This window comes from Cryptomeria japonica, unplaced genomic scaffold (assembly GCF_030272615.1).
Source record: "Cryptomeria japonica unplaced genomic scaffold, Sugi_1.0 HiC_scaffold_126, whole genome shotgun sequence".
NCBI lineage: Eukaryota > Viridiplantae > Streptophyta > Pinopsida > Cupressales > Cupressaceae > Cryptomeria > Cryptomeria japonica.
This window is the reverse complement of record NW_026728948.1, coordinates 357,501-370,363: the sequence shown is the minus strand read 5'-3', so window position 1 is coordinate 370,363 and position 12,863 is coordinate 357,501.

Below are 12,863 nucleotides of genomic sequence, written 5' to 3'. Positions count from 1 at the left end.
TCTGGGACGGAAGTCGGAAGTTTGGGCTGTTGTCCGATTTGATGACCATTCTTCGGATGTGTGAGAATCGGACAAATAACTTATATAGGGGACTGTGTTGTCTCACGCAGCCCCCTCCGTGCCCCTCTATCTCGACCGATGTTGGTGCTTGAAAGGGTTGGGATCGCTCGGATTTATAAACGTGCACCACCATTTGTCGAGTGTGAGGGACGCGGCAGGTCTCCTAAATGCTATGCGGGCGCTCTCTGAGAATCTCTATCCGGCCTCGACACAGACTAGTCTTGCTGAATGGTTTGGCACTGGTAGTCGATCCAACACGTCGTTGTTGTGGCCGCCTAGGCGATTCGATTCGAGCCCCCGTCTAGCTTTTGGGTTGCTTGGCGGATTTTGCCCTATCCGCAAGTGAGCTCGGTCCCTAAACGTTCGAGAAACCCGATTGCTATGCGCCGACTCTCTTTCTTGCGAGCCTCCATCTAGCTTTTGGGTCTCTACGGAACGGAAGTCGGAATCTGGGACCGTTGTTTGATTCGACGAGGCAGACTACGGTTGTGCGAGAATCGGACAAATAACTTATATAGGGGATGTCACGGGCTTTGGGAGTTAAGCCTGTGCGGCACCGACAAGTCCCGACCCGACTCGGATCCGTTCAAGGTCAGAGACCTTCGGCCTACGCCTCGTCCCTTCCAATATTGCGCTAAAGCGGAATGCACAATGAAAATGCAGATCGACTTGCTCCCAGAATGCATAAAAGGATACGATGCAATGCGGAATAAAATAGACAACACAACATTCAAAGGTGGGGCGAGGTGCCCATATCCTTTATTATTATCCTCAAAGATTACAATGCTGGATAGAACTCGGTATTGAGAAATACCGGTCGCCCCCAAATGGATTGCCCAGCCAGCCAATCTGACTCGGACAAGTTACAAAGAGTCCCTTCGACTCAGACTGGGATCGGCTCGCTCGAGAGGAGAACCAGTTAGCTCCTCGAGGTGCCAGATCGCCAAGTCACAAGACCCCAATGCTCGCCTGAGCAATAAAGTCCCTCGCTGCAATACTCGCACTCAGACTTGCGACGCCGAAGACTCGCATCTGTCTGCTCGTCTGCTCGCTGCCGAATGCTTGATCGCTGATGATCCTGATTCTGAATCTGCCTCTGCTTTCCTGCCAAGAATGAGCATCCCGCTCATCTTATATACTGGAGGGTCGGACCCAAATAAAAGAGCCGTTGGGCGGATAGGGCCGGCCCAAAAGGAATCCCGCTAATGGAAAATTAGCGCCCATATAGGTCCGGACTCATATGAGTTAAGTCCGCGCTAAGAAGAACATCGGCCAAGTCCCATGTCGGCCCCCGCCAAAGAAATAAAACATATCGGCCCCGCCGATGAAATGAATTAAGTCGGCTGTGTGAAACACCAATTCCATGTCGGCTATGCAAAAGAAAGAGTTCCGATGCAAAATGGAACCCCACTAAGGCTGGACCCGATCCAAAAACTGTGCAAGTATTCTGCCCAATGCAGACCCGTTACATCCTCCCCCACTAAACTAGTGGCGGCGCCCTCGACGCCAGCACCCCTGCACAAAGCACTGGGAGGCATTGACCCAGAAATCTACTCCTGTCTGGGCGGGTTCCTCCTGGAGAGGAACTCCATGATTATCTCCTCGTCTCGCCATAACGACTCACTGCGTTCCCAGGAAGCGGAGTCGCGTCCCTGTCCTTCGAACATCACCAAGAACTCACGGATGCCGTTCTTGCCTCCTCCTCGTGTTCGCATTGCAAGGACCTGGCTGACTCTGCGGTCCGGATTGTCCAACACATTCGCCGGGCCTCTGTTCGGAATATTTCTTATCAGATCTTCGTCATCTGGACCAAAGACTTCGCCGGGTAGACGAAGCAATCTGTCCCAAAGTGGTTCATACGGCCTTGTCTCATGTTCCTCCCAGGTCCAGTGATCCACGGCCTCAGAACAACTCGCCATGATTTCCAAGGATTTCCGAGTACTCTCTTCGTCGGATAGATTGGTGCTACCTCCGATCGACATCAAGTCGCCATAACGGATTATTCCCTGTCGATCCCAAGTGGTGAAGATATCATCTTCACAAAGAGCCTCATTGAACCCGATGAAGTCTGGAAAGGTATCAATGTGTAACTGAACAGGTCCCCCTTCTTGTCTCCTGAAAGTGAGGGATGCTGAAGTGAAACTTCCTGCCTGTGCCTGTTCAGGAGAAGTGACATCGCCCTGCGATCCACCTCCTCTAGCCATGACATCCCGGGTAGGTCGGGATTCTTCTTCATCATTCGCATGCTGGTTTATCAAACGTAAGGTGCCCAATCTCATCTTGGTGCTCACCTCGGGAATGTCTTGATTCATGACTTCCCTAGCTGCGACGATCTTAACATCGTCCAAGCAGGCCAACCCCTGCGGCTCTGCTCCTACCGGCTTGCAAACAAACTTGTGTGCCAACAATTCCGCCAACTGATCCAGTTTGGCGCTGAAAGGATCTGCCTTGGCTTCTGGCTGTTCCATCCAGACCCAACGTTGCAAAGCTTCCGAACAACTTGCCACGAGCTCGGATGCACGGGGGTAGTCTTCCGATCGAAATTCTCCTCCAGAACCGAGAACTAGCAAATCTCTCAAGGAGATGACTCCGCTGTTCTCCCATCTATCCAAGATGTCTACCTCCGAGTAGATGTCTGGCAACTCGGCGGACCCTGTCAAGATCTCGAAATCCACATAAAGTCGGGCTGAGCCTCCTCTCAGTCGTCGGAACAAAAGACTGGTGGTTCGAGTGTTGGTAAGGAAGTCGTTCCCCAACGGTTCCTTTGGCTGCTTTGTTTTGTCCCGCCTAATCCTTTCGAACTCATACAGGCCAAGCAAGACATCCTTCGATGTCGTCTCGCCCCGGTTCGGTACAGTAAGAGCTGATCTCTCTATCAAAACTCTTTTCAGCAACTCAAATGTTGTCTGCTGCTTATCGCCCCATTTCCATCCGTGGTCCTTCTTCAACAGATCCGTCAAGGGGCTCGCAATCCGGGAATAGCCCGCTACAAACTTGCGATAGTAGTTAGCTAAACCAAGGAACTGTCTCACCTCATGCACATTGCGAAGCGGCTCCCAGTCTCGGATTGCCTGAAGCTTCTCCGGGTCTGGTCGGATCTGGCCATGACCAAGAATATGGCCCAGAAACGGCACTTCCTCCTGCGCAAAAGCACACTTTTCCTTCTTTGCGAACAGCTGATGTTCTCTCAACAAAGCAAACACCTCCTGAAGGTGCCGCTTGTGTTCCTCCATGTCTCGACTGTATACCAAAATGTCATCCAGATACACAACAACGCACTTGTCCAATAATGAGCGAAACACATCGTTCATCAAGGTGCTGAAGGTTGCAGGAGCGTTAGTGAGACCAAAAGGCATAACCAAGAATTCATAGCTACCATACCTCGTCGTGATCGCGGTCTTCTCCTCATCACCTGGCGCGATCCTGATCTGATAGTAACCCTGCCTCAGGTCCAACTTGGTGAACACTCTTGCATCGACCAGTCGATCAAAGCTATCCGCTATGAGAGGTAACGGATACTTGTTCTTGATGGTGAGCTTGTTCAAAGCTCGATAGTCCACACACATCCGAAGGCTTCCATCCTTCTTGCGCTGGAACAATACTGGAGCAGCATAAGGTGATCTGGAGGGACGCAAGTATCCTGCCTCAGCGAGCTCTGCCAACTGCTTCCTCAACTCTTCCATCTCTGGTGCGGAGAGTCGATAAGGAGCCTTCGCTGGTGGTCTTGCCCCTGACTCCAGTTCGATCCTGTGATCAACGTGCCTCCTCGGTGGTAACACAGCTGGGAGCTGGTCTGGCATAACATCCGCAAACTCGGACAACACATCCTGGATCGCCGAGGTGTTAGAGGGTCCTGACGACTCTCCTTCATCCCAATCTCCAATCAGTGCGGCCAAAAACAACTCCTCCCGCCTTCCCTTGCCAACCTGCTTAGCACTGAGCGCATTCAACAGGAGATCCTGTTCCACGCTCTTCATCATCGGAACCATACTTGGTCTGCTCGGATCCAATATCAGCAAACAGCTCAAGTGTGGCACCACAGCTGCTGATGCCGACCTCAAGAACTCCTGCCCGAGTATGAGATCGAACTCATTCATTCCAATGGCGATCAAATCAAGCACACCCTGCCACGACCCAACTCGGATGACTTCCTTATGGATCTCACCGCTCACCTGCTGCGCGGGTGCGGTCACCGCCTTGAACTGATTTGTAGTGGGCTCGATCTTGAGTCCAAGCTTCTTCGCTCGGCATGCGGAGATGTAGTTGTGGGTGGCACCTGAATCCACCATAGCTAGCACCTTCTTGTTGCCAAAGAAAGTCTCCACAAAACACAACTCGTGCTTATCGGCCACTTCGGTAGAATGTTGCACTGCATTCAGGAGTTGCAAGGTGCTCATTGCGGGCAACTTCTTCTCCTCGAACAACAGCGCGTTGATCCTACTCCGATCTGGACAGCTCCGTGCCCAGTGATCATCTTTGCCACAGATGAAACACCCTGGATCACGATCCTTCTTCTTCTCAGTCTGTGTGTGATCTTTCTTCTTCGGGTTGCCTTCTCCATTCGACTTCTTCGGTTTCTTCTTCCTGGGCTCGCCGTTAGGATCAGAAGGAGGTCCGCCTCCCTTCTTCTCTTTCCGGCGGAAGTTCTTCTTGTAGTCTGTTCGAGCTCCACCAAAGCCCCTAGCTGCATCGCCCTTATAATCGAGCAGCCCATCCGCAACTGTGATCGCCTCGGCCAAAGTCTGAACTTTCTGTCTCCTCAGCTCATCCTTCGCCCAGGGTTGCAGACCCTTAGTGAAGAGGAATAACTTCTCGAAGTCGCTCAACTTGGTGCATTCCAAATCCAACACCTGAAATGCCTTGACATACTCTCGAATAGTGCCAGTATGCTTGAGTTCATCGAACCTGGATCGGATGATCCAATCCGAATTCCCAGGTCGGAATTGATCATGAAGCGCTGCCTTCAAGTCAGCCCAGGACTTGATCGGTTTCACCGTCTTCCCAGCGCGTTCATCTGCCTGATGCGTTCGCCACCACAGCTTCGCACTGCCGGTAAGGTATGTTGCAATATCCTTGACCTGTGCCTCATCAGACGTCTTCGGTGCACACGACAGGTACTCCTCAACATCCCAGAAGAAATTATCAAGTGCCTTGTCATCGCGCTCACCGTCATAAGTTCCAACTCGAGTTGCCTTAGAACCATGCGTTCCTCCCTGCAACAACGAATGGAAGATCTGTTGCCCCTCTTTGAGGAAGCGGATCTCTTCCCTCAAAGACTCTATCTGTTCCGCCAGCTTCGACCACTCTGCCGTCATGCGCTCCTCGAGGTCGGACTGTTCCAAGTCCTCGAGTCGATTTTCATGGTCTTGGAGCCAATCGCGGTGCTTCGGATCTTTCCCCTTCGAAGACACCTTCGCAGCCTTACTCTCAGGTTGCACGACCTCCACTTCATGCTGACTATCTGTATCTGCCATCTTTCGATCTGCACAGCCCCGGATCTGATCCGAAGCTCTGATACCAACTGTCACGGGCTTTGGGAGTTAAGCCTGTGCGGCACCGACAAGTCCCGACCCGACTCGGATCCGTTCAAGGTCAGAGACCTTCGGCCTACGCCTCGTCCCTTCCAATATTGCGCTAAAGCGGAATGCACAATGAAAATGCAGATCGACTTGCTCCCAGAATGCATAAAAGGATACGATGCAATGCGGAATAAAATAGACAACACAACATTCAAAGGTGGGGCGAGGTGCCCATATCCTTTATTATTATCCTCAAAGATTACAATGCTGGATAGAACTCGGTATTGAGAAATACCGGTCGCCCCCAAATGGATTGCCCAGCCAGCCAATCTGACTCGGACAAGTTACAAAGAGTCCCTTCGACTCAGACTGGGATCGGCTCGCTCGAGAGGAGAACCAGTTAGCTCCTCGAGGTGCCAGATCGCCAAGTCACAAGACCCCAATGCTCGCCTGAGCAATAAAGTCCCTCGCTGCAATACTCGCACTCAGACTTGCGACGCCGAAGACTCGCATCTGTCTGCTCGTCTGCTCGCTGCCGAATGCTTGATCGCTGATGATCCTGATTCTGAATCTGCCTCTGCTTTCCTGCCAAGAATGAGCATCCCGCTCATCTTATATACTGGAGGGTCGGACCCAAATAAAAGAGCCGTTGGGCGGATAGGGCCGGCCCAAAAGGAATCCCGCTAATGGAAAATTAGCGCCCATATAGGTCCGGACTCATATGAGTTAAGTCCGCGCTAAGAAGAACATCGGCCAAGTCCCATGTCGGCCCCCGCCAAAGAAATAAAACATATCGGCCCCGCCGATGAAATGAATTAAGTCGGCTGTGTGAAACACCAATTCCATGTCGGCTATGCAAAAGAAAGAGTTCCGATGCAAAATGGAACCCCACTAAGGCTGGACCCGATCCAAAAACTGTGCAAGTATTCTGCCCAATGCAGACCCGTTACAGGGGAGGTGTTGACTGGAGCATTCTCCCCCGTGCCCCTCTAACTCGACCAATGCTGGCGCTCGAACGGTGGTAGCGCTCGGATTTTCATTGAGCGCCAGCATTGGTCGATTTAGAGGGGCATGCGAGATTCCCGAATGCTATGCGAGGGCTCTAACGGAAATGTCTATTGGTTTCGGTATGGATGCAATTGCGAGTGGTTCGGCAAAGGTAGTCGTTCCGATGCGTCCATGTCGTGGCCAAATCGATAATTCGATTTGAGCCCTCGTATAGCATTTGGGTCTCTCGATGTGATTCCGCATTCCAGTCCCTTTGGGCACTGCTTGAGCCGCATCCCAGGGGGTTCCCTTCCCAATAATCTGCCTCGCAACCCGATTGCTATGCGGTGAGGCTCCTCGGCCGCCTCGGAACTATCTGTGTATCAGACGCATCGCGGGATAAGGGGTTGGCAACGGTAGTCGCCCCAAGCGCGTCCGATGCTTGGACCATTCCGAGGCGGCCCTGAAGCCTCTTCCGTCTAGCCGTTGGGTCCTTCTCGCCGCATCCCTCGCCTCGCACCCCGATTGCTATGCGGTGAGGCTCCTCGGCCGCCTCGGAACTATCTGTGTATCGGACGCGTCGCGGGATAAGGGGTTGTCACTGGTAGTCGCCCCAAGCGCGTCCGATGCTTGGACCATTCCGAGGCGGCCCTGAAGCCTCTTCCGTCTAGCCGTTGGGTCCTTCTCGCCGCATCCCTCGCCTCGCACCCCGATTGCTATGCGGTGAGGCTCCTCGGCCGCCTCGGAACTATCTGTGTATCGGACGCGTCGCGGGATAAGGGGTTGTCATTGGTAGTCGCCCCAAGCGCGTCCGATGCTTGGACCATTCCGAGGCGGCCCTGAAGCCTCTTCCGTCTAGCCGTTGGGTCCTTCTCGCCGCATCCCTCGCCTCGCACCCCGATTGCTATGCGGTGAGGCTCCTCGGCCGCCTCGGAACTATCTGTGTATCGGACGCGTCGCGGGATAAGGGGTTGTCATTGGTAGTCGCCCCAAGCGCGTCCGATGCTTGGACCATTCCGAGGCGGCCCTGAAGCCTCTTCCGTCTAGCCGTTGGGTCCTTCTTGCCGCATCCCTCGCCTCGCACCCCGATTGCTATGCGGTGAGGCTCCTCGGCCGCCTCGGAACTATCTGTGTATCGGACGCGTCGCGGGATAAGGGGTTGTCACTGGTAGTCGCCCCAAGCGCGTCCGATGCTTGGACCATTCCGAGGCGGCCCTGAAGCCTCTTCCGTCTAGCCGTTGGGTCCTTCTCGCCGCATCCCTCGCCTCGCACCCCGATTGCTATGCGGTGAGGCTCCACGGCCGCCTCGGAACTATCTGTGTATCGGACGCGTCGCGGGATAAGGGGTTGTCACTGGTAGTCGCCCCAAGCGCGTTCGATGCTTGGACCATTCCGAGGCGGCCCTGAAGCCTCTTCCGTCTAGCCGTTGGGTCCTTCTCGCCGCATCCCTCGCCTCGCACCCCGATTGCTATGCGGTGAGGCTCCTCGGCCGCCTTGGAACTATCTGTGTATCGGACGCGTCGCGGGATAAGGGGTTGTCACTGGTAGTCGCCCCAAGCGCGTCCGATGCTTGGACCATTCCGAGGCGGACCCGAAGCCTCTTCCGTCTAGCCGTTGGGTCCTTCTCGCCGCATCCTTCGCCTCGCACCCCGATTGCTATGCGGTGAGGCTCCTCGGCCGCCTCGGAACTATCTGTGTATCGGACGCGTCGCGGGATAAGGGGTTGTCACTGGTAGTCGCCCCAAGCGCGTCCGATGCTTGGACCATTCCGAGGCGGACCCGAAGCCTCTTCCGTCTAGCCGTTGGGTCCTTCTCGCCGCATCCCTCGCCTCGCACCCCGATTGCTATGCGGTGAGGCTCCTCGGCCGCCTTGGAACTATCTGTGTATCGGACGCGTCGCGGGATAAGGGGTTGTCACTGGTAGTCGCCCCAAGCGCGTCCGATGCTTGGACCATTCCGAGGCGGACCCGAAGCCTCTTCCGTCTAGCCGTTGGGTCCTTCTCGCCGCATCCCTCGCCTCGCACCCCGATTGCTATGCGGTGAGGCTCCTCGGCCGCCTTGGAACTATCTGTGTATCGGACGCGTCGCGGGATAAGGGGTTGTCACTGGTAGTCGCCCCAAGCGCGTCCGATGCTTGGACCATTCCGAGGCGGACCCGAAGCCTCTTCCGTCTAGCCGTTGGGTCCTTCTCGCCGCATCCCTCGCCTCGCACCCCGATTGCTATGCGGTGAGGCTCCTCGGCCGCCTTGGAACTATCTGTGTATCGGACGCGTCGCGGGATAAGGGGTTGTCACTGGTAGTCGCCCCAAGCGCGTCCGATGCTTGGACCATTCCGAGGCGGCCCCGAAGCCTCTTCCGTCTAGCCGTTGGGTCCTTCTCGCCGCATCCCTCGCCTCGCACCCCGATTGCTATGCGGTGAGGCTCCTCGGCCGCCTTGGAACTATCTGTGTATCGGACGCGTCGCGGGATAAGGGGTTGTCACTGGTAGTCGCCCCAAGCGCGTCCGATGCTTGGACCATTCCGAGGCGGCCCCGAAGCCTCTTCCGTGTAGCCGTTGGGTCCTTCTCGCCGCATCCCTCGCCTCGCACCCCGATTGCTATGCGGTGAGGCTCCTCGGCCGCCTTGGAACTATCTGTGTATCGGACGCGTCGCGGGATAAGGGGTTGTCACTGGTAGTCGCCCCAAGCGCGTCCGATGCTTGGACCATTCCGAGGCGGACCTGAAGCCTCTTCCCTCTAGCCGTTGGGGCTTTCTCGCCGCATCCCTCGCCTCGCACCCTGATTGCTATGCTGTGAGGCTCCTCGGCCGCCTTGGAACTATCTGTGTATCGGACGCATCGCGGGATAAGGGGTTGGCAGTGGTAGTCGCCCCAAGCGCATCCGATGCTTGGACCATTCCGAGGCGGCCCTGCAGCCTCTTCCGTCTAGCCGTTGGGGCCATCTCGCCGCATCCCCCACCTCGCACCACGATTGCTATGCGGTGAGGCTCCTTGGCCGCCTCGGAACTATCTGTGTATCGGACGCATCGCGGGATAAGGGGTTGTCACTGGTAGTCGCCCCAAGCGCGTCCGATGCTTGGACTATTCCGAGGCGGCCCTGCAGCCTCTTCCGTCTAGCCGTTGGGGCCATCTCGCTGCATCCCCCACCTCCTCGGCCGCCTCGGAACTATCTGTGTATCGGACGCATCGCGGGATAAGGGGTTGGCAGTGGTAGTCGCCCCAAGCGCGTCCGATGCTTGGACTATTCCGAGGCAGCCCTGCAGCCTCTTCCGTCTAGCCTTTGGGGCCATCTCGCCGCATCCCTCGCCTCGCACCCCGATTGCTATGCGGTGAGGCTCCTCGGCCGCCTGGGAACTATCTTCGTATCGGACGCATCGCGGGATAAGGGGTTGTCACTGGTAGTCGCCCCAAGCGCGTCCGATGCTTGGACTATTCCGAGGCGGCCCTGTGGCCTCTTCCGTCTAGCCGTTGGGGCCATCTCGCCGCATCCCCCACCTCGCACCCCGATTGCTATGCGGTGAGGCTCTTCGGCCGCCTTGGAACTATCTTCGTATCGGACGCATCGCGGGATAAGGGGTTGTCACTGGTAGTGGCCCCAAGCGCGTCCGATGCTTGGACTATTCCGAGGCGGCCCTGCAGCCTCTTCCGTCTAGCCGTTGGGGCCATCTCGCCGCATCCCCCACCTCGCACCCCGATTGCTATGCGGTGAGGCTCCTCGGCCGCCTTGGAACTATCTTCGTATCGGACGCATCGCGGGATAAGGGGTTGTCACTGGTAGTCGCCCCAAGCGCGTCCGATGCTTGGACTATTCCGACGCGGCCCTGTGGCCTCTTCCGTCTAGCCGTTGGGGCCATCTCGCCGCATCCCCCACCTCGCACCCCGATTGCTATGCGGTGAGGCTCCTCGGCCGCCTTGGAACCATCTTCGTATCGGACGCATCGCGGGATAGGGGGCTGTCACTGGTAGTCGCCCCAAGCGTGTCCGATGCTTGGACCATTCCTAGGCGGCCCTGAAGCCTCTTCCGTCTAGCCGTTGGGGCCTTCCCGCCCCATCCCTCGCCTCGCACCCCCGATTGCTATGCGGTGAGGCTCCTCGGCCGCCTTGGAACCATCTGTGTATCGGACGCATCGCGGGATAAGGGGTTGGCACTGGCAGTCGCCCCAAGCGCGTCCGATGCTTGGACCATTCCGAGGTGGCCCTGAAGCCTCTTCCGTCTAGCCGTTGGGGCCTTCCCGCCCCATCCCTCGCCTCGCACCCCGATTGATATGCGGTGAGGCTCCTCGGCCGCCTTGGAACTATCTGTGTATCGGACGCATCGCGGGATAAGGGGTTGGCACTGGTAGTCGTCCCAATCGCATCCGATGCTTGGACCATTCCGAGGCGGCCCTGCAGCCTCTTCCGTTTAGCCGTCGGGGCCTTCCCGCCGCATCCCTCGCCTCGCATCCCGATTCCTATGCGGTGAGTCTTCTCGGCCGCCGCGGAACTATACCTGTTATTGCTACTGCATCCTTCGGCTGGTAACCTCCTCTGCCGCCTTGGAACGTTCTCTTTGTCGGACGCGTCGCGGGATAAGGGGTTGGCACTGGTAGTCGCCCCAAGCGCGCCCGATGCATAGACCGCTCCGAGTCGACCTTGCTTTCAGCCTCTCACATGCATAGACCTCTCTGAGTCGACCCTGCAGCCTCTCACGTTTAGCCTTTGGAATCTCGCCTCACAACATGATTGCTATCCTTGATGCATCCCTTGCCTCGAGCCCTGATTGCTTTCTTGGCTGCATCCCTCCTCTCCTCACAGCCCGGTTGTCATCACTGCTTCATCCGTCGCTTCATGCATTCTGGCTGCTGGGCCCTTCCCACCGCACACCTCGATTGCTATCTCTTCTGCATCACACACCCCGATTGCTATCTCTGCTACATCCCTCGGCTCTCACTTCTGCATCCTTCGCCTCACACCTCGATTGCTATCAATGCTGCATCCGTAACCTCACACCCCGATTGCTATGCGGGGAGGCTCCTTGGCCGCCTTGGAAATTTCTGTGTGTCGGACGCACCGCGGGATAAGGGGTTGGCACTGGTAGTCGCCCCAAGTGCGCCCGATTCTTAGACCGCTTCGAGGTGAACTCGTAGCCTCTTTCGTCCAGGCTTCCTGCCTTCAACGCCCTTTTTACACCTCGATTGCTATGCGCGGGCTCGTTGGCGTCTATCACCTCTCTGCGAAGAGTGGCACGATGATTGTTGGGGTAAATCGTAGCAGTCCGATCTCTGGCCTTGGGCCATTGTGAGGGCTGATCGATTTCCTGTGCGCATCTCGTGTTCGCCCAGTAACAGACTCGACGACTTGTAATCGGTCTTGTTCCCGATTGTTCCTGGAGGTAGTCTTCGGAACTCTTGGATTTGACCTGTCACTCGAACTGTCCTCTTCCGAGGATGCTTGTGTGTGTGTGCTTGTGCCATTTCCTTGGCGGTATTAACGAGATATTAAAGAGCGGAGTGAGCGCCTCGCCCAGCTATGTTTGGGGCTCTCACTCCCTTACCCGGTGTGCGACCGCTTTGCACGTAGGTTGCGGAGCATCGCGACTCTTTCGATGTTTGGCGGTTGTCTTCCGGTGATGCGTTGGTCCCGAAGTGCACGTTACTAGCATTTCTGCCATTGTTCTCGATCTTTGGCACGTTCCTTCGTTGCAATTGGATATATATCTCCGTTTATACGCGCAGGCTTCTCCCGCCTATTCAGCGCTGTCCCACTCTCAGCACTCTCGTGGTCTCCTTGGCTTCTCTCTCCCGTGAGCGAGCTCTCTTCTCGAGTCTTTTCCATGTCCCATGGAGGTTGCCTTGCGAAATTCGGGCACACAAACGTGACCGGATAAGAGCGGAATTGCCTATGAGGAGAAGCTCACCTTAGGGAGCAGCAATGCCGAGTGTTTCGACAGAGGGTAGAGGGGGCGTTGTTTGGGCGGTTGCACAAAAGAGTGCTACGTTTGCACTGAAGGTTGCTTCTTCGTCTCCGACGAACTCTTCGAGGCAAAAAAGCTTGTTTACGGGGTCGAGGTGGGACTGTTCGTGCGAGTTGCGCCACCAAAAGTGCGTAGGGGGCATATACCTGGGAAATGGATGTCTCTGAGTGGCCTTACTCGGTCGCGTGCACGGTGCATTCTCTAACGGCAGGACTGTCGCGAGCATGTGCGGTTCGGATGTTTTCGGGTAAAGGGTTCCGTACGGGATGTTCTTCCCAGGCTCCTGTGAACCGAGACTCTGCATCGTCATGCTCCGGCTCCCGTGGGTGCTTCATGCCTCGTCGAG